The sequence below is a fragment of the Bubalus bubalis genome, chromosome 6 (assembly GCF_019923935.1).
Source record: "Bubalus bubalis isolate 160015118507 breed Murrah chromosome 6, NDDB_SH_1, whole genome shotgun sequence".
NCBI classification, from domain to species: domain Eukaryota; kingdom Metazoa; phylum Chordata; class Mammalia; order Artiodactyla; family Bovidae; genus Bubalus; species Bubalus bubalis.
Window position 1 is genome coordinate 117835140 of NC_059162.1, and position 22814 is coordinate 117857953.

Below are 22814 nucleotides of genomic sequence, written 5' to 3' on the forward strand. Positions count from 1 at the left end.
GACGGGCCCTGAGGGGACCCCCGATTCCAGGTGAGAGGACCTCCCTCACCAGAGCAGTTCAAGGCTCGGCTGTTCCCAGAGACCCGATCAGGCCCCTGGAGCCTACGTGAGGATGCTCAGCCGCTTCCAGCCCTCCACGATCACCCGAGGGACAGATGGACACCCCCATCTTCCCCAGTCACCAGGTCCTGCTTCGTGGTTCCAGCGGGCCCGGCCGCCAGCAGAGAGCCTCCCTGCCCGCCCTGCAGTTTGAGGCCTTTCATCTCCGCACGCCTATGCCTGGGAGCCACCCCTGTGAATGCACGCGCCGGTCCCTGTCCCCTAGTGACCTGGGCCTTCCCTCTGCTTCCTGCCCCGCTGGTCTTGGCCATGGGACGTGGCAGCTGCAGCTAATTTTTGGTCACAGGATCTGAGATAACAATGCACTCTGTAAGACTGTGGAGCTCAGTTCTCCACTGCTGCAGGGGATTTGCCTTCTGGCCTGTCGTTTGGGAATGGTTTTGGCCTCACCCCCTAACCAAAGCCTTTTAAATGCCCGTGAATTCCTCGGGGTCTTGCTGAGAGGCTCCGTCTGTGTGTAAGGGGAGGGTCCTGAGTTTTTGCTGGAGACAAGAACTATGACGGCCACACCCTGAGGGTATCTGGGAAGAAATGCATCCTTCCCCGTGGCACAAATCAATAACCTATCGAATAGAAGGAAACCTATCTCTCTAAGCTAATGGCTGGTCATAAAACCTTATCTTAAGAATTAGGTTTGTGATCCACGCTCATAATCGTCCCAGATAAGTAGAACAAGTTTAACACAAATAAATGGAGCCATTTCATGGGGAAGTTTAATGACTTTTCTCTCCCGATGCTTCCGCGGTGAGTCATGTGATGACAAATTGAGTCAAGAGGAATTTTGCTGAATCAAGGCTTTACTCAGATAGTATTAATCATGATACAGACCTGTTAACACTCTAAGGCTTTCCCCAAACAAGAACTTATAGTCAACTGGAAAAGGCAGCCAGGACACTCACTCAGATCCTGTTTCCAGACTCATTCTTGATCACACTATGAAAGGCTTACTGGTTCCCCTCACTGGGCTCCTTCAGCGCCCCCTGCTCCCAACAGCAGGACTCCAGGCCTGACTGCTGCAAGGCCCAGTGGGGAGACAGCTCAGAGGGCCCAGAGCTGCTGCCCAGGGCTCCTCCCAGCCAGGAGGGCCCGACCGCCTAGCTCCAGGCTCGCCCGGCACTGTCTCTCCGCTGACTTCCTGGTCACTCCAGGTCCACCCTGCAGGACAGAGGTGCTTCCCATGGTCGTCTTTGACATTGTCTCCCCACAGATGGAGAAGGGGAGGGGAGGCATCCCTTGACCGGCTCTGGTTAGGAAACCTGCTGACCTTGCAGCCCCTCTGCCTGGCCAGACCTTATCAGCTGATCCAGTGTGGAGCGGGGTCCTTAGAGGTTTCCAAGCGCATCTGGAGGGGCGGGGGAGGGGAGCATACAGCAGCTTTCTGCCTCTTCCTGTGCTTTTCATAAAAGAAAAAAACACTCATCTCCAGCTCCATCTGTTTTCTTTTTCAGATAAAATCTATTTTCGGACAGAAGTATGCGCTTCACTTCACCATGCTTGCCTCCCCGGCGTTTGGACGTGGCCGCGTCTGTGGGTGGCCGCAGCTGCATCGGTCTGTCCCCCCAGCATGCTCGGGGCCAGGCGGGGGCTCAGGCCCAGGGATCGTGGCCTGCGCGGGCCAGCCCAGGGGAAGCTCGTAAAGAAAAGCGTGTGCGACCCCAGAGGGGGCCTGCGATGTTCAGGGCCCCCACCCTTAACTCCCACAGGCTCCGGGACCCCCATGTGCTCCCAGGGCCTTGCCCAGCCGGATGAGCAACCCCCCGCAGGCGTCTCCCCAGGGGCAGACCCCGGAAACTGGGAGCAGGACCCAGGGACCCTTCAAAAGGCTCCACTTCCTGCACCAGTGTTTCCATCTCCTAATGCCTGAGTAGAGTACTCAGGTCAGGGCCTCCGGGGAAACAGAATCCAACTGAAATCACTGTCCTAAGAGCCTCTCGACAAGAGCGATGGTTTCCCTGTAATCCGGGGCCTGAGCTGCTTCTGGACCTCGATGCTCAGGCAGTGGCTGGTTGGACACGCGGAATGTCTGCCAACCTGGGAGGCGACTGCACACCCCGGCGAGCTGGAGAGGAGCTGCATTTGTGCCAAACCAGGGAGCCCTTCACTGGCCCATGGGGCGCTCCTCCCACTCACATCAGCCCGTCCACACCACCGCAGCCTCGGAGCATCCCCGCAGAGCAAACCCTGTCTACTGGGCTAGTGTGAGATGAAATCAACCACCTCCCCTCCGGGGAGCGTGTGTGTTAGTCGCTCAGTCATGTCTGACTCTTTGTGACCCCCATGGATTGTCACCCACCAGGCTCCTCTGTCTGTGGGATTCTCCAGGCAAGAACACTGGAGAGGGTGGCCTTTTCCTCCTACAGGGGATCTTCCTTACCCTGGAATCAAACCCATATCTCCTATGTCTTCTGCATTGGCAGGTGGTTTCTTTACCACTGAGCCTCCTGGTCTAGCATGAGCTGAAATCAACTGTGTTAGTCGCTCAGTCATGTCCTGCTCTGTGCAACCCCATGGATAGTAGCCCACCAGGCTCCTCTGTCCATGGTATTCTCTAGGCAAGAATACTGGGGTGGGTTGCCAGTTCCTTCACCTGGGATCTTCTTGACTCAGGGATCGAACCTGGATTTCCCACACTGCAGGCAGATTCTTTACCATCTGAGGTACCAGGGAAGCCCATGCTTCCTGGTAACATGACTAAAATTCAGCTGTGTTGAGTTGAGGGGCTTAAAGCAAAATGTTAACTCACTTTGGGGATAGGAAGACAGAAATGCAGCTAAATGTATGATAAAAGAAGACAACATTCTTCCAGTCCATTGTCAGCAATGAGAACACACATCTTCTCAGGAAGCATGTTAATTCTTGCCTGGAGGTCACCCACCGGTGGGAACTCTGGTGCGTGAACAGAAGGCCCAGAGGCCTTGGGCCAAACCCTCTCCGGGAGGCCCGTGTGTCCAGGCCTATTCTTGTCCACCTGGAGCCTAAGACTCAGCGAGAGTTCACGTCTCATTCAGGGTAGTGTGCTCTGAAATATGGGCAGGACTTTCGAGACACTAGGAAAAAATCAGCAAAAAACCCCGAAAATAACAAAGGGTTTAGACAACAAGGAGTAGAGAAGGAAACAAGGAGGCCTGAGGGCAGAGTGGATGTCCTTCTCAGAGGACAGGAAGGCTGGCCCACCCCACCCTGAAGGCGCCCCCCCTCCTGCCCTCCCCCCCCCTCACCGTCTCCGCGGATGGCCCGGGGGCTGGTCACCGCAGGAAGGTGGTCTCGGCCTTGTGAGGATGACCCCGCCAGGGGTGGGAAGAGAACTTTCTACCGTGGGAAGCAGACGGGCTGAGGAGCCCCTCTTGGCCTGGTGTCAGGAGCCGCGGCAGCCCGGGCCAGCAGCTCCTTGGGGCCTGAGTCCCCTGACGGACTTGGCATTTCTGCGCTTCTCCCAGGCAGGCTGGGCACGTGCTGAGGTCCCCGCAGGCAGCCTTCAGGGTGGGCAGGCCCAGTCGCACACGGGGAGGACACCAGGCCCCCGGCCCATCGGGCCCATCTTTCCCTCCTCGTCGCCCCAGGAGAGTTTTAATCTTTTTCTAGGACAACAATCAGATCCAGATGTTTCTCCAAACAGGGGAAGGGCTGCAGCCTGCCCTTCACACAGTGCCACGGGGAGCAGGCCGGGCCCCTGGAGCTGCCAGGACCCTGTGGAGCCCAGAGCCACACTCAGGCAGGCTCCGGGGTCACGAGCTCACACCGCAGGCTCAGTGGCTCCACGCTCAGGGATCGCCTCCTGCCGTCCCAGCTCCGTCCCCGCCCCCTTGGGCTCAGTGTTCCCTGGAGCCGCCCTGCTTCGGGCTGGCCTCATGATCGCTCTGCTGGGCTTTCCTAGGGCCTGACTCAGCCCCCGACTTCCCAGCACCAAATCCCCTAGCGGGTTGGTTGGCATGAACCAGGCGGGGCGGTCGTGGGGTCAGGGTTGCCGGCCGGCCTGTCGAAAGGCTGTCCTCAGGGCCTGGGGCCGCGGCGGGTCAGCGGGGGGAGGCTGTGCCCCGAGCCGCCTGCCTCCCGGGCTCGTGGTGAGCGAGGGCACCCATCACCTCTCGCAGCACTGACCACAAACCCCTTCTAAGTCCCGTCCCTGCCACGCCCAGTGTGGCAGCCACTAACCATGTGCCACGGGGCGTCGAGATGCACCCAGGGTGACCGACACCCGACATTCGCATCTTCCATTTCATTTGACTTGAACTCATTTGGATTTAAGTAGCCTCACCAGGACCGTGGCCCCCAGTGGGACACGGCAAGCCCTAGGGGTAAAACGCGGGATTGTTAAAAAGTGAACATCTGTCGAGACGCTGGGAATGAGATGGATCTGCTGCTGCGGAGTGCGGCAGAACCAGCAACTGTGGGTGCAGCAGCCTGGTGTCCGCTGCCGCGAGTGACCTCGCCAGGGTGAGACGCGCCCCGGTGTGGGCGCGGCCGTCTCCAGACAGGCCAGACCTTCCAGTGTTTAACAATGGAGATGCAAGCCACTCCCAGGACGCAGCGCCCCTCTCAGGAGGTCTGAGATGCAGACCACGGGGGCTGGGGACTCGGGGTGCCGAGGGGCAGGTCAAGGGGCCCAGCCGCAAGGTGCAGGGAGGGGGCGCCCTTTCGCACAGGGAGGCGTTTACTGAATGAATAAAATAAACTCTTTGTTGATATTCCTGGAAGCATTGTTCCCGAGTAGACTGCCTTCCTCAACCAACTCTCATGCCAGTGCCCACTCCCTGAGGAGGTATCACAGCACAGGGCTTGAGGCCGGGACCCTGGGCTCAGCAGCTCTGCCAGGGGCCTGTGTGCCCTCGGGCTGTGCATCACCTGTGAAATGCGGATGGTGAATCCCGCTCCTGGACAGGCTGACGGGCAGGGCGACGGGCGTTGGATGGTCCCTGGAGTGTGATGCACGGGCCAGGCCTCCATGAGTCCTCTGGGCAGAGCGTTTCCACACCCGGAGGTGCTGGGCCAACAGCCCCGGAAGGGGCAGCCCCCATGCCTGGATGAGGACGCTTCGCCTGGATGAGGACGCTTTACCACGAGCAGAGGGTCCCGGGGGTGGGCTCCGTCCCCTGTGAGCTTCCACACCACCCCAGGCGGCTCCGGGTTGGGATGGCTTTCCCCTGGGGGTTGAGACCTGGGCTGCCCACCCCTGCTCCCTGGCACCTGGGATTGGAAGCCACAGGCCCTCGTGATGTCACGTCTCGCATGCTTTCTCTGCTTCCTGGGTAGGGGGCCCCAGCTGGGCAGCCTCCTGGGACCCAGGCCACTTGAGGATGATCTCAGAGCCAGAGAGCCTGAGGTCCAGGTTGGAGCCTGGGACTTGAGCTCTCCCTACAGCGATAAGCATCTCATTCCTTGTATGGACTTTCTTTCGCCTTGAAGGACCTACATGGTTTTGGTCTCCACTTTGAACTCTCACAGACTCCCCAGTAACACAGCATTCCCTGTCACCGTGAACAATGCAACTGGATCTTCTCATTAACTATTTAAGCATTCACTCAAACCAGTCCAACCCAAAGGAAATCAACCCTGAATATTCACTGGAAAGATGATGCTGAAGTTGAAACTCCAGTACCTTGGCCACCTGATGCGAAGAACTGACTCACTGGAAAAGACCCTGATGCTGGGAAAGATTGAGGGCAGGAGGAGAAGGGGACGACAGAGGAGGAGATGGTTGGAGGGCATCACCGACTCCATGGACATGAGTTTGAGTAAGCTCCAGGAGTTGGTGATGGACAGGGAGGCCTGGCGTGCTGCAGTCCATGGGGTCGCAAAGAGGCAGACACGACTGAGCGACTGAACAGCAGCAAGCGTTCACTCAGCATTCACTCGACAAAGCCTAGAAAAGCGAAAACTGCGTTTTTATTCTGATGCCGATCCTACTGAGCAGTTTTCTTTCAGAGCATGGTGTATTTTTATTGAGGTATAATTTATGTAGCATGGAATTCACCCATTATAAGTGTGCAATTCAACGATTTTCAGTACATTTATAGGGTTCTGCAGTCATCACCGCAATCCAACTTAAAAACATTTCTGAAACATTTCCATTACCCCAAACCAAAAATGCTCCCTTGTGGCCGTTTGCAGCCAGTCTCGGCTCCCATGCCCAGCTCCAGCAAACATTACCGTGCTCTGTCATCAGAGACTTGCCTCTTCTGACACTGTGCATGAGAGGACTCACGCAAGGCTTTTGCTGAGCATCAGGTTCTTGACATTCATTGATGCAGCTGGGTCAGCACTCTGCCCCTGTCTATCCCCGAGTGTATCTACTGTACAAACGCCACATTTTGTCCGTCCAGTCACCAGCTAATGGCACTTGGAATGTTTTAGGTCTCTTATGGATGGTGCCATTTTGAGCATTGTCGTCCAAGTCCTCGTGAAGACCTGTGTTTTCACTTCTTTGGGGTGTTGATTAGCCTACTCGGGCTGTTATGACAAGCGACACAGACCGGGTGGCTTGAACGTAGCAAACCTTCATTCCTCGCAGTCCCAGATGCTTGACGTCCAAGATCAAAGTGCAGGCAGATCAGGTGTCAGGTGGGAAGCCGCTTCCTAGTTAGTAAGCAGCCGTCTTCTTGCTGAGTCCTCTCGTGGTGGGTGGGGCAGGGAGCTCTCTGGGGTCCTTTTCATAAGAGCATTGATTTCATTCATGACTGGTCCACCTTCACGATCTACCCATGTCCCGAAGCCCCACCCACTAACACTGTCACCTTGGGAATTAGGATCTCAACATGTGAATTTTGCAGGGACTCGAACATTCAGACGAGAGCACGTAGATACTAATGGAGACTCAACTCTCAACATCTCGGAGAGCAGCCAGCTGCTTCCCACAGTGGCTTTGCCATTTAACATTCCTACCAGCCATGACGGAGAAGGCAATGGCACCCCACTCCCCGTTGTTCAGTCTCTAAGTCATTTCCGACTCTTTGCCACCCCAGACTGGAAAAAAACCATAGCTTCGATTCCTCCACTCTCTACTCCCTCACTTAGGATTGCCTGTCCCTCAGATGACAGCTGTTCTAGCGGATGAGAAACGGAGAGTCTCTGCGGTTTGTCTGCATGAACTTCATGTCCAATGAGCCTGAGCATCTCAGTTCAGCTGCTCAGTCGTGTCCGACTCTTTGCGACCTGATGGACTGCAGCATGCCAGGCCTCCCTGTCCGTCACCAACTCCTGGAGCTTACTCAAACTCATATCCATGGAGTCAGTGATGCCATCCAACCATCTCCTCCTCTGTCGTCCCCTTCTCCTCCTGCCTTCAATCTTTCCCAGCATCAGGGTCTTTTCTAATGAGTCAGCTCTTCACATCAGGTGGCCAAAGTATTGGAATTTCAGCTTCAGCATCAGTCTTTCCAATGAATATTCAGGGTTGATTTCCTTTAGGGTGGACTGGTTGGATCTCCTTGCCGTCCAAGGGACTCTCAAGAGCCTTCCCCAACACCACACTTCAAAAGCATCAATTCTTCGGTGCTCAACGTTCTTTATGGTCCAACTCTCGCATCCATACATGACTACTGGAAAAACCATAGCTTTGGCTAGACGGACCTTTGTTGGCAAAGTAAGATCATCTCTTAATGGCCTTATTAGCTGTTGGTGCATCTTCTTGGGTGAAATAGCTGTTTCTGTCTTTTATTCATTTCCCAAAAAAATTTTTTTTAGGATTTTACTTTTTAATTAATTAACTTTTGGTGTTCATTTCTGCATGCGGGCTTTTCTCTAGCTGTGGTGTGTGGGCTTCGTACTGTGGTGGCTTGTCTTGTGTGGAGCACAAGCTTGAGGGCATGCGGGCTTCAGCAGCTGCAGTCTGTGGGCTCTAGAGCTCAGGCTCAGTAGTTCCGGTTGTTCTCACGGGCTTTGTTGCTCCGCTGCACGTGGGATCTTCTCAGACCAGGGATCAAAGTCCGTGTCCCTGCATTGGCAAGCAGATCCTTAATCACTGGGCCACCAGGGAAGTCCCAATCTTTACTCATTTAAATTGGATTGTTTATCTTCTTATTGTCAAAATTCTTTACGTAGTCTGGATACAGGTCCTTTACCAGATACATAATTTCTAAGTAATTTTCCCTGTCCCTGACTTGTCTCTTCCTTTCCTTAAAGATGTCCTTTGAACTGCAAAAGTTTTTAATCTTGATGAAGTTCAATGTATCCTTTTTTTTCCTTTCATAGATCATGCTTTTAGCATCAAGATTAAGAACTCTTTGCCTAAGTCAAACTCCCAAAGGTTTTCTTCTGTGTTTGTTCTCTATAGTGTTCAGTTAGGTCCACGATCCTCTTTGAGTTAATTTTTGTGGACGACGGGCGGTAAGGGTCTAAATTTGTCCTTTGGCCCGTGGATATCACTCGTCTCAGCACCTTCATGGAGAAGACTCTTTTCTGTTGATTATCCTTAGCACTTTTGTTGAAAATCAAGCGAGCATAAGTGTAAGCATTTATTTATGGACCCTTAGTTTTTACTCCGTGGTCTCTATGCCTACCCTATGCCAGGTGTACAGTTATGCTTACCGTGGCTTTAGAGAAAGTTTAAATTCCTCCTTTAAGTCTAAATCATCCTTTTGTTCTTCTGTTTCAAAATCATTTTGGATATCCCGAGTCCTTTGCATTTCCAAATAAATTTTACAGTTAGTGGGCCAATTTCTACTAAAAAATTCTGCTGGGATCTTTATAAGATTTAATTGACTGTATAAGTCAATTTAGGGAGAATTATGATTTTGAGAATATTGAGTCTTTCTGATTCCTAAACCTGGAGTGTTTCTCCAATTATCTAGATCTTTACTTTCTTTTAGCCACTGCCACTTCTGAGGAGCCAGGCACAAAAGCAGAGCACTGTGCATGCCCCCTGCACGCAGCACCGACAAGGGGCAGGCAAGCCACCCAAGCCACCCCCGGGCTCACCCCCACCTTCGCTCCATATAAGGAACCAGCTCGCCCCTCCTGGGGAAAGAGCAGGGGAAGCTGTTGTCTGTTCTTGTCCTCCTGCTGCAGCAGGGGCCCCGACAGAGCTGTGCCTGGACTTCTTGTCTGCACTCTGATCAATTTCTGCTGATTCAGGAGCAAGAACCCTGGTTGGTATCACGGTCACACCCACACCTCCCCCGGGCCAGGGGCTCCTTCCACTGGCCATTTGTGTCCCTCTCCTTCCAGGCGGATGCTTTACGTGCATTCCGTAACTGCGACAGATTCCATCAGCATCTCAGCTTTTGTAGAATTCGTCTCAGTTTGGAGGAGACATTAAATCCTCTGGCCACCATCAGAGGTTAAACACGAGGAAGATTTTTGATAGCAATGCCGAGGTATATTTACATTCCCATTCAGAAATTTCCACCTTAGCAAAACTACCAAGTCTGTCTCCTTCCAAATTCCAGGTACAACATTCACTGTCATTTGCTGCAGAGACACAACTTTAACTCTGGCTTCTGCAGTGTTGGTTGCTTCTTTGTTTTTAATTTGTACTGGACTATAATAGCTTTACAGGCTTCCCTTGTGGCTCAGCCAGTAAGGAATCCGGCTGCAATGAGGGAGAGCTGGGTTCGATCCCTGGGTTGGGAAGATTCCCTGGAGAAGGGAAAGGCTACCCACTCCAGTATTCTGGCCTGGAGTATTCCATGGATTGTATAGTCCGTGGGGTTGCAAAGAGTCGGACACAACTGAGCGACTTTCATTTCTTCCTCTCCTTGGATGAATCTGTTTGCTTGTTTCATAACAAGGTCAAATTGTATTTCCCGTCTGGTCACCACTAGGAAAATTGCAGTTCCCAGAGTCCCTTATAGCTGGTGTTCTGGATGTAGTTTGGGTGCAGCCTGATTGCAGGGACTCAGGAGCGATTGGAAGGCAGATGTGGCCACTGTAGGCAGGGGCTGGCAAGCGTGTGTGGCCAAATGTGGTGATGGTCACAGCAAAAGCGGGGTGGGGGGTTCCTGGTCTCCTCGGCCTCAGGGGTGGGACCGCTGCCTTGCCTGTGTGAGCAGACCCCCCTCACTGCCCCAGCTCACAGGGATCTTTAAGTCCTTACAGCCCAGGCTGAACCTGTTTCTGCTTCTAATACGCGTGTGTGCTCAGTCGTGTCATCTCTTTGAGACCCCAGGGACTGTAGCCCACCAGGCTCCTCTGTCAATGGGATTCTCCAGGCAAGAACACTGGAGTGGGTTGCCATGCCCTCCTCCAGGGGACCTTCCCAACCCAGGGATTGCACTTGCGTCTCCTGCATTGGCAGATGGATTCTTTCCTGAGAAGCTCCTTTCTGCTTCTAATGCTGGAAGTGACTTCTTTGAACCTGCAGGTTGCTGCATCCCCTGCGAAGAACCATCTGGAAAATCCCACACTCACTTCTGCTCACCGACCGTTAGCCGAACTCAGTCTCATGGCCACAGCTGTCTGGTGGAAATGGGTGCCTGCAGCCCTGAACACAATCAAGGTTCTGTTTCTGAGGAGGGCACCAGGGCAGATGATGTTAAAACAGGCAACCAGCCTTGGCCGCTGAGTCCCAGCTGGTTGACCCCCTTCCCTGTACCCAGAGGTGGTTGGATGGCATCACCAACTCAAGGGGCATGAGTTTGAGTAAACTCCGGAAGGTGGTGATGGACAGAGAAGCCTGGTGTGCTGCAGTCCATGGGGTCTCAAAGGTCGGACACGACTGAGCGACTGAACAACAATAAATGTACCCAGAAAAGGGTAGCATGGTTTCTGGAGCATCGTAACCCCCAATAAATACAATCATCTTACTACAGTCATCAGGTTGAAGCTGTAGACACATGGGGATCCCTGAGTGAAGGGTCTCCTGGGGCCGGGTATGCAGGGACCATGTTGTTTGAGGAATTTGTCCCCCAGGACAACGGGTCCTGGGGGAGCCGCGGTCACCACGCTCCTGCTCCCGGCTGACCTCCCGGGCTTCCAGCAGCCAGCAGCCTGGGTCCGCTTCCTCTGACTGGACTGGGCACTGGCTCAGCATCGCCCCTGCTTGCTGTCCCGGGACCCTGGAGCCCCTGACTCTGCCCCTCCTCTTCTCATTCCAAACATGTCCCACCCTCCGGCGCGCAGACAGGTACCTTCTTTTGTGCTGTGTGTCTGCCTTCCCGCCCCCACGGGGATGTGAGCCCCCTTATGGACACTTCTCCCGTCCACCCGCCAGTGCCCAGGTGGATAGACCACCCGGTGTATCCACACAGAGGCAGTGACGGCCCAGATGGTGGCCGAGCGGCAGGGCCAGCAGGATGGACTCTCCAGGGTGCCTGGCCCCCTCTTCAGCCCTGAACGGCAGAGCAGCTGGGAGTCTTCTCCGCTCCCTGGGGTGGTGGGCTTTACCCAGGGTCCCCCAGCAGAGCAGGGGACGTTAGGAGAACCCCACCCTAAGCCTGCCCAACCAGGAAGTCTTGCTAAGTCAGCTTTTCCCCGGATAGTGGGGGTGGCTCTCGGTGTCTGATGAGCTGTTCCACTGTCACCCCCAAAGGGTAAGCAGGGTTGGGGCTCAGGCTTTGGGGGTTGAGGGGTGGCGTGGGGGGTTTCAGGGGGATGTGGACAAGGTTGGGGATCTGCCTGGGGCTGCAGCTCCAGGAATCGCCAGCAGGCGGCGCTGGGATCGCAAGGCTCCCCCAGGAGCATCTGGACGGGTTGGGGGCTGCACCCACTCTCCTCTCTGCCCCCTAGACAGCAGCCCGCTCCCTCTGCGGCGCCCTATGGTGGCGACGTCTCCTCAAACCTCAGAAAGCCTCCTCTGTTGCTGCCCTCTCGCCTCTGATGAGGGCAGGACAGGGCCCAGGGGTGCCCCAGGTAACACCCCAATCTGGAGAGAGAGGCCTGGAGAGGGTGGACCTCCCCCCCAACCCTGGCTCCTGCAGGGCCTTCTGCAAATCCATCAGACTGAGTGACCAGTGCGGGACCGTCTCTCACACTCGGTCAAATCCACTGGACATATTTAATTACAAGCCCTGTCTGGAGCTGACATCAATCTCTCGACATCCCCAAGGCCCCAGGGGGGCGGCTCTGCGTCCCCAGCCATGCGTCCGGGGATCAGGCAGGGGTTGGCGCTCAACAGAGCCTGATCCAGTGGGGGCGGTGTCTTCAGTGACGCCCAAACCTGGGCGGGGTTGGGGGGGAGGCAGCAGAGAGGGGGTCTCAAGGGCCTCAAGCACGAGACAGGCCCAACGGGGTCTTCCAAGCCCTTCTGCCTCGTGGCGTCGAAGGTTCCAGATGAAGGGGCCCCTGGGAACCGCTGCTTGTGGGACCCTCCTGAGGCCCTCGTGTGTGTCATTGCTCCTGCCCCTCCCTGGGCTGAGCAGACCCCCGCTCACACATCGCTGGTGACTCCGCAGCATCTGGGCCCTGGCTTTCTGCCCGGTTCTCCTGTCCGACCCACAGCCGGGGCTGAGACGACATCCATCCCTGAGGAAGGGCCTGTGGTGCAGGGCCTGTGGTGCAGGGCTGCCCCCCGCCTGGCTCCCGGGGTCCCGTGCGGCCACCCTGCTCTCACTCACCTCTGTTTCCCCTTTCATGCCACACAGGACCTGCCCTCCTCCAGGGCACAGCACCCTACACTACCTGGGGCCCAGGGCGACATCCAGCTCTTCCGGCCCTCAGTCCCCCAGACCCCAAAGGTGCAGCTGGGTGACTCAGGAGGACAAGGGACAGAGGGTCCCAGGCTGGGCGGGGTCTGCCAAGCAGGTGACGCTTGTCTTTTCTGCTCCATTCTGCTTGGATCTGAGGACACTGGCCCAGGCCCTGGTCCAGTGCCCAGGAGCCCCACAGGAGTGGAGGATGGACATCGCCCTTCCTGAGGGGCCCCCAAGGATGGGGACAGAGGCTCAAAATTGCCTTGAGATGCGGGGAGCTGCTGGAAGCCCCATGCCCTCCCGTCAGAGAACACTGCCTGAAATGTCAAGGGCGTCAGGAGGTCTCAGAACTCTGAAGCCCCCAGACTCCTGGGGACACCAGGTCAAGAACCCTGATATAATGGACCCTTTCAGACGCTGGCCCAGCAGGGCCAGTGTCCCCTGGCTCCCCCTGGAAGGCTCCCTGTGAGTCTCCTGGGGGTCTGGTAACAAACCACCAGAAACCGGGGGGCTTGTTGTTCAGTCGCTAAGTCATGTCTGACTCTTTGAGACCCCATGGACTGCAGCACGCCAGGCCTCCCCGTCCATCACCAACTCCTGGAGTTTGTTCAAATCCATACCCATTGACTTGGTGATGCCATCCAACCATCTCATCCTCTGTCATTCCCTTCTCCTGCCCTCAATGTTTCTCAGCATCAGGGTCTTTTCCAATGAGTTGGTTCTTTGTATCAGGTGGCCAAAGTATTGGAGTTTCAGCTTCAACATCAGTTCTTCCAATGAATATTCAGGGTTGATTTCCTTTAGGATGGACTGGTTGGATCCCCTTGCTGTCCAAGGGACTCTCAAGTGTCTTCTCCAGCACCACCGTTCAAAAGCATGAATTCTTCAGTGTTCAGCCTTCTTTATGGTCCAGTTCTCACCGTGAAAAGAGAAGAGAGTACTTGAGACAACTGAAATTGACTCCCTTGCAGTTTGTTGGGCAGAAGCTGGAAGTGAGGTGCCAGCGGGTGCCCCCCCTTGCCCGAGGCTCAGGGCGCAGCCTCCCTACCCCCTCAGCATCCGGGGCTCCCGTCCCCCCTCGCCTTGTGGCCACATCACCCCAGTCTCTGCCTCTGTCCCCACGGGACTCCTCCTCTGTCTCTTTCGGGGGCACCTGTCATTGGGTTGAGAGCTGCCTGAGCCATCAGGATGATCTCCATTTGAGATTCTCACGTAATTCCATCCGCACACACGCTGGTTCCCAGGGGCGGGATGCGGGTGTCTCTTGAGGGACCACCGCTCACCCACTGCTGCCTGTCTCGAGGTCAGAAGGGCTGGCTGCCAGGAGTGAGCGTCCCTGGGCAAATGCGGCCAGTGCCCCACTCCGTCGCAGCTCAGTGCAGGGAGGGGCCGAAGCCCGTCAAGGATGCTCCCTACTCGTGTGCAATGGCCGTGACCCCCCATCCATCACCGTCCATCCCAGCCACCACCCTCACTGCCTCAGGGGCCACTGGCAGCCCGTGCCCATGGAAGACGTGGAAGCAGACCCCACCCTTGTGGGGCTGCTGCCCGATGCCCCTGCCACCAAGCGGGTCTGGTGTCAAGTCTCCGGGGCACAGGTCACCGTTGGGAGGAAGAGCCACCACCCCCAGGCTCAGGAAGAGCCCTGCCTGCCCGGTCACCTCTGTCTCTGCAGCATTTGGGGAGGGGGATGGGAAGGTGGCTCCACTTAAAGTGGGGTTCAGGGGGGAAGAGGGGTCCCAGGAAGACGGGAGGAAGGCATTCCTGGCGGAGGCCAAGGCCGGGAGGCAGGGCTTCCACCGTGCCTTCCAGGAGGCCCGCCCACAGTGCTGAGTGGCATCCTGCCCCGGGCTGGCAGTTTCCGGGGGGGTGCACGTGTGAAAGCAGGTCCCAAGCTCAGGGACGGCCGGCCGGGCCCCCGGGTAGGCCCCTCGCTGTTTTATGGGCTGTGGGCACCTGGACGGGACATGGGAGGCCCCTCGACTCAGGCAGCTGGCGAGCAAGCAGGGCGCTGCCCAGGGAGGAGCCGGGCGCCTCCCCGTCCATCCCCTCACCCGCCCACCTCTGCGGCAAGGGTGCCTCCTTACCTGCGGCTGCAGGGTCGGTGCGGGGGCTGCGGGGTGGGTGCTGGGGCGCTTCCGTCCTTCCAGCCTCAGGGAGGCTCTCTCTGCTCTGCTCCAAGATGGGCCTTTGCCCCATTTTCACCTTCCTAGAGCGCATTCCTTCCCTATTGTGTGGTAGCAGCTACGCTGATTCCCCAGGAAGCAGGCCTGCTGGTTGCTGCGGGGATCTGCCTGCAGAGAGGCCAGGGGCGGGGGCAGGGCTGGGCAGAGGGAGATTCTGAGCTGCGATGAGGTCTCAGCGAAGGCTTCAGCTTCCCCGCAGCTCTAGGGATGGACGGTCCTCCACCCTGCTGGCCCCCGGGTGAGGGGCTGCCCTCCGTGGGCCCCTGATGATTTCGGGTCTGGGCTGAGGGCTGAGGGCTGGACCTTCCACCATGCAGGGTCCAGGGGCACCTGTGCCCTCTTCCCTCCAAGAACCAGGTCCAACTCCTGTAAGTGCGCGGAGCAGCTACGGATAAGGAAAGGACTGAGGAATGGAGCGTCTCCTGCCGCGTCAGTAAACGAGGCTGCCACAGCCAGCAGCCGCTCGGCCCTTCAAACGTGAACTCCTGAGCCTGCCACGTGTGAGCGGCACGCGAGAAACGAAGGATGTGACGCTCACATCGCAGGGTGCTGGCCCCAGGCCGCTGGGACGTGCAAGAAAGGAACGAGTTCAGTGAGCCCAGACTCTTGTGTCTTCCCATGCATGGAAAAGTGCTAAACTCCTTAACCTGAGATACCTGGTTTTTCTTCATTACTGCTAATCTTTTGATGTTCAGAGCCCCTGACCCTTGTGGACACTTCTGTATAACCCGACACCCTCCCCCTGAGCCTGTCTTCCTCGGAACAGTTTTCTCAGTGCCACTCGAGATGCTGTCTCCCAGGCTTGAAGTCCTAAAAATCCCAACCCAACAAATTGCTTCCCAGGTGGCTCAGGGATAGAGAGCCTGCCTGCCCGTGCAGGACACTCAGGAGCTGTGAGTTCGATACCTGCATTGGGAAGATTCCCTGGAGGAGGAAATGCAACCTGCTCCAGGGTTCTTGCCTGGAGAATCCCATGGACAGAGGAGCCTGGCGCGCTACAGTCTGTGGGGTCACAGGAGTTGGACGTGACGGAGCAGGCACGCTCAGTATTTAGGCTGTGGTTATTCTTAAGCCGAATTTAACCTAGATGACCATTATATCTACTACTGCGGGCAGGAATCCCTTAGAAGAAATGGAGTAGCCATCATGGTCAACAAAAGAGTCTGAAATGCAGTACTTGGATGCAATCTCAAAAACGACAGAATGATCTCTGTTCGTTTCCAAGGCAAACCATTCAATATCACAGTAATCCAAGTCTATGCCCCAACCAATAACGCTGAAGAAGCTGAAGTTGAACGGTTCTATGAAGACCTACAAGACCTTTTAGAACTAACACCCAACAAAGATGTCCTTTTCATTATAGGGGACTGGAATGCAAAAGTAGGAAGTCAAGAAACACCTGGAGTAACAGGCAAATTTGGCCTTGGAATACGGAATGAAGCAGGGCAAAGACTAATAGAGTTTTACCAAGAAAATGCACTGGTCATAACAAACACCCTCTTCCAACAACACAAGAGAAGACTCTACACATGGGCATCACCAGATGGTCAACACCAAAATCAGACTGATTATATTCTTTGCAGCCAAAGATGGAGAAGCTCTATACAGTCAGCAAAAACAAGACCAGGAGCCAACTTTGGCTCAGATCATGAACTCCTTATTGCCAAATTCAGACTTAAATTGAAGAAAGTAGGGAAAACCACTAGACCATACAGGTATGACCTAAATCAAGTCCCTTATGATTATACAGTGGAAGTGAGAAATAGATTTAAGGGCCTAGATCTGATAGATAGAGTGCCTGATGAGCTATGGAATGAGGTTCGTGACATTGTACAGGAGACAGGGATCAAGACCATCCCCATGGAAAAGAAAGGAAGAAAAACAAAATGGATGTCTGGGGAGGCCTTACAAATAGCTGTGAAAAGAAGAGAAGCGAAAAGCAAAGGAGAAAAGGAAAGATATAAGCATCTGAATGCAGAGTTCCAAAGAACAGCAAGAAGAGACAAGAAAGTCTTCTTCAGCAATCAATGCAAAGAAATAGAGGAAAACAACAGAATGGGAAAGACTAGAGATCTCTTAAAGAATATTAGAGATACCAAGGGAATATTTCATGCAAAGATGGGCACAATAAAGGACAGAAATGGTATGGACCTAACAGAAGCAGAAGATATTAAGAAGAGGTGGCAAGAATACATAGAAGAACTATACAAAAAAGATCTTCATGACCAAGATAATCACGATGGTGTGATCACTGACCTAGAGCCAGACATCCTGGAATGTGAAGTCAAGTGGGCCTTAGAAAGCATCACTATGAACAAAGCTAGTGGGGGTGATGGAATTCCAGTTGAGCTATTCCAAATCCTGAAAGATGATGCTGTGAAAGTGCTGCACTCAATATGGCAGCAAATTTGGAAAACTCAGCAGTGGCCACAGGACTGGAAAAGGTCAGTTTTCATTCCAATCCCAAAGAAAGGCAACGCCAAAGAATACTCAAACTACTGCACAATTGCACTCATCTCACAAGCTAGTAAAGTAATGCTCAAAATTCTCCAAGCCAGGCTTCAGCAATATGTGAACCGTGAACTTCCTGATGTTCAAGCTGGTTTTAGAAAAGGCAGAGGAACCAGAGATCAAATTGCCAACATCCACTGGATCATGGAAAAAGCAAGAGAGTTCCAGAAAAACATCTATTTCTGCTTTATTGACTATGCCAAAGCCTTTGACTGCGTGGATCACAACAAACTGTGGAAAATTCTTCAAGAGATGGGAATACCAGACCACCTGACCTGCCTCTTGAGAAATTTGTATGCAGGTCAGGAAGCAACAGTTAGAACTGGAGATGGAACAACAGACTGGTTCCAAATAGGAAAAGGAGTACGTCAAGGCTGTATATTGTCACCCTGTTTATTTCACTTATATGCAGAGTACATCATGAGAAACGCTGGGCTGGAAGAAGCACAAACTGGAATCAAGATTGCTGGGAGAAATATCAACAACCTCAGATATGCAGATGACACCACCCTTATGGCAGAAAGTGAAGAGGAACTAAAAAGCCTCTTGATGAAAGTGAAAGAGGAGAGTGAAAAAGTTGGCTTGCAGCTCAACATTCAGAAAACGAAGATCATGGCATCTGGTCCCATCACTTCATGGGAAATAGATGGGGAAACAGTGGAAACAGTGTCAGACTTTATTTTTTTGGGCTGCAAAATCACTGCAGATGGTGACTGCAGCCATGAAATTAAAAGACGCTTACTCCTTGGAAGGAAGGTTATGACCAATCTAGATAGCATATTGAAAAGCAGAGACATTACTTTGCCAACAAAGTTCCGTCTAGTCAAGGCTATGGTTTTTCCTGTGGTCATGTATGGATGTGAGAGTTGGACTGTGAAGAAGGCTGAGCGCCCAAGAATTGATGCCTTTGAACTGTGGTGTTGGGGAAGACTCTTGAGAGTCCCTTGGACTGCAAGGAGATCCAACCAGTCCATTCTGAAGGAGATCAGCCCTGGGATTTCTTTGGAAGGAATGATGCTAAAGCTGAAACTCCAGTACTTTGGCCACCTCATGCGAAGAGTTGACTCATTGGAAAAAGACTCTGATGCTGGGAGGGATTGGGGGCAGGAGGAGAAGGGGACAACAGAGGATGAGATGGCTGGATGGCATCACTGACTTGATGGACGTGAGTCTCAGTGAACTCCAGGAGTTGGTGATGGACAGGGAGGCCTGGCGTGCTGCGATTCATGGGGTCGCAAAGAGTTGGACACGACTAAGCGACTGAACTGAACTGATTCTTAAGTCAACGTTGCGGCAGGGCGGTCACAGTGCTGATGGCAGCCCTCGGAGGCCGGGCGGTGCTCAGGTGGTCCTCTAGGGGTCCTGCATGACAGCTCAGCTGCCTCCCCTGGGCCTTCGCCTTGCGGCTGGTGTCCTGCACCATCTCCCCCCATCCCCCGCCCCCGGCAGCTGGCTTCTTCAGGGGCTGTGCCCCAGGGGGACCCTCCGAGGCCTTCAGCACACAGGAGGTGGGGCGGGAATGCCCTTCTGGGCTGGGGCGGAGCTTGGGGAACGTGCTAGAAACCACTTTCCCTGCATTTTTGGTTTTCCTCCAGGACAGCTAACCGACTCCTTAAGGAAACGGCTCTGTGGGACAGAAGCTGGGAAACATGTTGTCAACTCCAATGGACACTGGCCATCTACCCCTACAAGGATTAAATCAGGCACTTCTGTAGCTACTGACCGTCAACTGCCCCCTGAAAGGAGGTCAGGGTGCAGAGCAGAAACGAGGCCTCTGTGCTCTGGGAAAACAGGCAGAACGGGTCTTCAGATAGGTATTTTCAGGAGCTGGTTTGATCAGCCTAATTCTTGCATCTCCTTATACCTAGAAATGCAGAAAACGCACTAAAATCTTTCATGATCATGTCTGCTCCTCGTGACCAGGAGCAACCTTCGGCAAAGCAGCACGTGCTTGATTGTGTGTGCTCCCCCCTCACCTAAACCACACACCCTGGCCTCCCCTCCTCGGCCGGAGCAGCCTCTCAGAGCCATCAGAGGCGCTGTGTCCCGGGCCGCAGTCCTCACTTGGCCCAAGTGAACCTCAACTCCCAACTGTCACACCGTGCGTGTCTTTTTTAAGTCGACAATGGCTTTAGGGTCGTTGTTCGTGAATGTAAATGAGATGAACTCGCAGCTGGTATACTTCCTTCCATCACAGAAGGACAGAAGAACTGCCCTCAGTATACTGTGACGGCCCCTCCCTGTCCTGTCTGGATGCCAAGTTCAAAGTCCCAGCTTGGGTTTCTTCATCAGGTCGACACCGAATATGGTGCTTCATCCACCCTCTGGCCCCGAAAGATGTGCTCCGTGTGGTGACCAGCGGTGTCGGTCAGCCCAGCCCCAGGGGGGTGCCAGCGCCCACGTGCCCAGCAACCAGGCATCTGCCCACTCCCGACTGTTAAACATTAATATGTCCAGGTGTTTCCAGCTTTCCACTGAATAATGCTGAAGTGAGCAATCTCTGCGCAGGAAACACTTTCTGTGATTAGATTTCTGTCCCTGGGACCGATTCCTGGAGTGGAATTACCAGGTTGAGGCTCAGCCATCTGGAAACAGGTCTGTCTGCAGCCCTGACCATCCCCAACCCAGGCTTGGCCAGTGAGGAGCTCGGTCCTCACACCCTCCCTGAACTGAGCTGAGGGCGTCATTTGCATACAATCCCCCCCACCCCATCTAATTTCCATTCAAATCTTGACCTGAAGTCACACCAGCAACTCTGCCCTTAGGAAAATACCGCAGGGAAGTGGTTACAGGGGCACAAGCTCAGCTCCGGTAGCAGCGCGAGCCTCTCCTCGACTGTGGGGACAGCAGAGGACTTGAGGGGCCACCCACTCACCTGTTCCTTTTAAGGAGAGAACTGCGGTCCCACGAGGTCAAAGGTCACACCCTGGTTCCAAGCCTTCTCTGCCCGACCTGCCTTCGGGCAAGGGATCTGGGAAGGGCGAGGCCTGGAGGGACGTTCTCCTGGAGGGTGGGTGGGCTTTGCCCGCAGCTGGCCTGCGCAGGACACCTGGTAGGGGCTCCACGTGTGGGGCCTCTGGGAGGGACGGCCTGGGCCTCCTGGTGGCGCCGAGATCTGAGCGTCACCGCCACACGGGGGCCGGGGCGTCAGGGCACCTGGTCTGAGCACAGCTGGGAGGCTGGACCCAGGGATGCTGTGCCTGCCTCCATCTCAGGGAGGATGGCTGGGTGGGGAGGGGAGCAGCCCAGAACCTCATCCCTCCCTGGGGTGGGGGTGGGGTTGCCCAGCTCTCTGTACATTGGGCCGTGTACAGAGTGCCCCTAGGACCGGCCCCACGCATCCTCGTGCGGAGGGGACCAGACCTGGTCCGGACACCGCAGGCATCGGTCCCCGTGGGTCCTCCAGTCAGCCATGGCCTGTGCATCAGAGTGTGGCCCGCGGGGGCAGAAGGCAGGGGTTCAGACGAGAGGCTCGGCAAGGGGACCGCCCTGCGTCTAGGACCCCATGCCTGATGTGAAAACTTGGGCAAAGTACTTGAACTTTCTGACCTTAGTTTCCTCGAGGGTGAATGGCTGTGACCACACTGCCTCCTCCAAGGACCCCTGGGACATGGGGTTACATTTTAGCGCAGTCGCTGCGGGGCCTGATCCATGGGCAGTGGGTGAGGAGAACCCCAGTTTTTATACACTCAAACACCAGAAAAAGGGGTTTAAGTGGCCTCAGACACCGGGAATGCCCCACTGGTTTAGTTTTGTGCATGAATCCCAACACTTTCATGAATCAAAATGCACACTTTTCATCCCCGTTTTCCAAACTGGAGCTCGCACTACCAGCAGAGAAATAAAATATATTGTTACTTTTAAATTCAAACCAAGACAATAGTTTAAGCCCACTAAGGGTGTATTTTGAACAGAAATGCTAAGTGCATTTTAAAATTAGACTCTGAGTCTTGCATATTGACTTAAACCATGTAATATTAGCCTTTCAGTTTTGGTTGAAATATTTAGTATCACTGAGATACTGAACGGGAAACTTTTTCCTTTGGTAACTGTCACCTTCCAGGGCTTACTTTTTTCCTGTAGGCACTGTAGCCAACTGTGAAGAACGAGCAAGGAAACAAGATAAAAAATGAGACCTCAGCTTTGGCTGGTTACTGGACAATGTGAAGGAACTGTCCATTTTTCAAGCATGATATGGTATTGTGCCATGTTTGTGAAGAGTCCTTATCTTCCAGGGATGTCTACTGAAATATTTGCAGGTGGGTGACGTGCTGCTGGGATTTGCTTCAAAGTCACCCTGTCTGCGGGGAGAGGTGCAGACTCCACAGACGTGGGGTGTTTGCAGTGAAAGAATAACTGGGGACACATATGGTCTCAGGACCCCTCTTTCTGCTGCTCTGTATTTGGCCAGACTCCTGATTCGGTCAGTGTTGGTGGAGGCGAAAGTCGGTGAACCGCTATGGGGAGTGACCGTTCTGATTTAACAAGAGCTGACACCTTGCAGGACCAGCAACTCCCCTGGAGAGGGAGCCCCCACGATACCCAGGGCAGCGCGATGTGTGGGGGAGACCACGCGGTGAGAGCTACAGGCCTAAGTCAGGAGGGCTGGGCTGTGAGTGCGGGTCACCCAGTGAACGAGCATGTAGCCCTTGTAATGAGTTCCTAGAGGTGTGCGCATGGGTAGAAAGTACGAGTGAAAGTCACTCAATCGTGTCCAACTCTTTGCGGCCCTATGGGCTGTCCATGGAATTCTCCAGGCCAGAATACTGGAGTGGGTAGCCGTTCCCTTCTCCAGGGGATCTTCCCGACCCAGGAATCGAACCAGGGTCTCCTGCATTGCAGGCGGATTCTTTACCAACTGAGCTATCAGGGAAGCCCATAAGGCGAGCCCAATAACACACTATGGATGAAAAAGGCATTCACAGAAAATTCCGGCACCATTGCACTAACTTCTACTTCTGTAGAGATAAAATTATGCAGCAAAGATGCAGAAACATGGACATGGAGTCCACACACCGATTCCAGGGCAGCGTTTACCCAGGGAAGGAAGGGAAGAGGACATGGAGCTGACCTGCGCCCTCTGCGTCTATTTACCGCAATGCTCATAGCAAAGTGTGACTGTGTGCTCACCCTGAAGGATGGGTACTCATACGTGTGTTATTTTCTCTACTCATTGTGGTTGAAGCATTTCACACTTTCAAAAGGTTAAAAAAAAAAAATCAGTGCTTTATAACACACATTAAAAAATAATTTTCAGATAAAAATTATAAAGATGTCACACAAAACCTGCAGGGCAAAAATACATCTGAAGAAAAGCTGCCCTCACAAATCTCCTTGCCTAGAGCTTGGAAAGGACACACTCTTTCAAGGCTTCTTTACATCTGAGTCTGCTTGGAAAAGAGAATTCCTATTGGAATAAGATCCTCTCATTTTG